Source organism: Merops nubicus, unplaced genomic scaffold (assembly GCF_000691845.1).
Source record: "Merops nubicus isolate BGI_N331 unplaced genomic scaffold, ASM69184v1 scaffold1704, whole genome shotgun sequence".
Lineage (NCBI taxonomy): Eukaryota > Metazoa > Chordata > Aves > Coraciiformes > Meropidae > Merops > Merops nubicus.
In genome coordinates, this window is record NW_008602138.1 from 67,492 (window position 1) to 70,199 (window position 2,708).

The window sequence follows — 2,708 nt, forward strand, 5'->3', positions numbered from 1 at the left end:
TGCTCTGGGCAGCTTTTTGCTCACAGAGCTGTATTTTATTTATTGGCTTCAGTGTGGCTTCCAGCGAGACGGAGTCTCTGTCGAATGAAAAGTCCCACCTGGACCTCAGTTTGCTCTCCAGATGGCTCGGTCCTCTTAAGCTGCCCTGGTGTGATCTATTTTCCCTGAGCTGTGATGGTTTTTTTCCCTGGGTCCTGGCTCCTCCCTGGCTGGCTGTTATTGACAGCTGCATGGCTAATGCCCTGTAGCTCTCTGGCATGTCATTCAGAAGAAACAAAAGCAGATTTCTCCCCCACCTCTCCGGCAGTGAGGATAAAGGGGATGCTTTTGTGCTTCCCCAAGCGTTGCCGCAGAAGGGCTGAGCCTGCCTTGCAGAGAGGACCTGTCTCCATCGTGGATGGCAGCTCTCCCAGAGAGAAGTTGAATCTTCACTAGGTCCCACCTGGAGAACTCAACCCGTGGGCCAGGTAACGTTGGACTTCTTGCACTAGCAGCTTGCAAAAAATAATAAAAGCAGTATTGGCTGCCGTGGGGTGCTTGGATGGATGGGGAGGGTGACCCAGCCAGGACTGTGTGTGGGTGAGGGCAATGGGGCAAAGCCACTTTGGTGTTGGCATCGTTTGTCTTGTGGGTAGACAGGAGGGGTGTGAGCTGGGGAGTGACATTTGGGTTGACTGGGGGGCACAGGGGTGTCTCTGTGTAAGGAGGTAAACTCCAGCTGCTTCTTCCTAGCACGAAGCTGTGCGTGACTCTGATGGCTTGGAAACTTGTGTGGGGCAGGGGAAAAACTGGGCTCTAGGAGTGGTTTTCTTTCCTGGATGGAGCTGCCTGTGTTCGTGGAATGTGGCGCTGCCGTGCTCTTTGCAAAGGCATCTCTAGAGAGCTGCCTTTGTTGTAACTTCTCAAAATCACTTTGAATCAAGTGTTTCCCTCCTGTACACAGCCCCAAGCACCCATCAGGGGTGTTCAGGGTGTTTAAGACCTTCACTCCCACCCACGAGGTTTCTTAGATATTTTGTTAGGGCTTGCCATGCTGCCTCACTTCTCTTCAGGTCTCTGCAGCTCTCTGGAGCACGGGCAGAGGTGTTTTCCCTGCTGCCAGGGGGTTTGGGAGGCACAAAGGGTACGGTGACACTTTCTCAGGGTGGTGGGGTGAAGTTCCTCAGGACTAGGTTTGATTGTCCTACACACACCTGGTACAGGCACAGCCAGGAGGTGTCCTCTGGAGCCATGGGAGAATCTGAGCACCTTTGGGGTCTGTGGTCAGGTATGATGGCTGTCCAGGAGGTGTAGGTGTAGGAGAAGAAATGAAAGATTAGACAGAGATTTTGACTCCTGAGAAGTTCAAAGTAATCCTCCTCAAGGGATGAGCTACCTCCCTTCCTGCAGGGGAGTGTGTGGACACCACAAAACCACTGATGTCTGGTAGCTTGTCACCCACAATGGGTACTTGAGCTCCTGCCACAGCGTTATGGTGAGATGCTCCAGAGCCTGTCTTAGGGGACCCTTAAGAACAGAGCTTGAGCCACCCCCCAAAACAGGCACTTTGCTGTTACAGAGCCTCAGAAAAGCGATTTAAAACCTGCCTGGCTGTGGTAGAAGCTGTGATCAAGAGTATTCTGCTCATGGTCTTTGTTGGCAGCCCCACTCAAGGAGTGATGCTGAGCCTCTGCCACCCTTTTAAAAACACCAGCAGTGGCCTTGCTGTGCCCCTCTGATTTAACAGGCTGGTGAGAGCTGTCAGGCAAGTTCAGGGAGACTCAGGTTCCATTCCCTCCTCACTCCTCTCCCCAGCACCTGGGTCTGTGCAGCAGTGATGAGCCAGGGCAGGCTTTTGGGGAAAAGGGGAGGAAATGGGGCAGAACCAACTTGTTAGTGAGTCTAGGATGGTCGAGGCAGTAGTTGAGGGTCTGGGGTTTGATTCACTCACCATTGTCAGAGACAGTAAATCACAGAATCACTCTGGTTGGAAAGGGCCTTCAAGATCACTGAGTCCAACCATTATCTAAATCTGCCAGGCCACTTCTACACCATATCCCTGAGCACCCCTTCTGGACATTTTTTAAATACACCCAGGGATGGTGATTCCACCATCCCATTCCTTTAGGGAAGCTGTAAAAATCACCTGGAGAACAAATCTAAAGAAAAGTATGTCAGATGTAGGCATCTCCCCTGATTTTGGGTAGGTTATGTCATAGCTACCTTTGGCAAATCTCAGTCTCACATCCTTACCTCTGGATTTTTAGCTGAAATAAGACATCTGAGGAAGCACGGTGGATAGAAAAAGTCAAAGTACTGCATTGCTTCCAGCTGGGCTGTACTGTGGAGTGCTTGCATCTGAGGGGAAGGGGAAGTCAGTTAAAAAGAGCTGTGAGATGTCAGTAAGAGAGGAAAGGGTGATGAGGTGGTAGTACAGCATAGCTTGGCCAAGACAACTGCCTTAGAAGAAATATTTCCTAAAAGCAGAAGTTTGTCTACTGAGATGGGGTTGGAAACCTCCTAGTGCCCACCACCAAGCTGTGGTTTGGAGGAAATGTTGGTTATATCCATGTGTGTGTTGATGAAGGGGCAGAGTCTGACTGTGTTTTAGATGGAATCTGTACTTCCTCAGGGCACTGAGGAAGATGCAGAAACCATGATGGTGTTTGACATCGAGGTCAGATCTTTTAATAGCGTCCTCTTGTCTCCTTCACCACTTCCCAACCAGG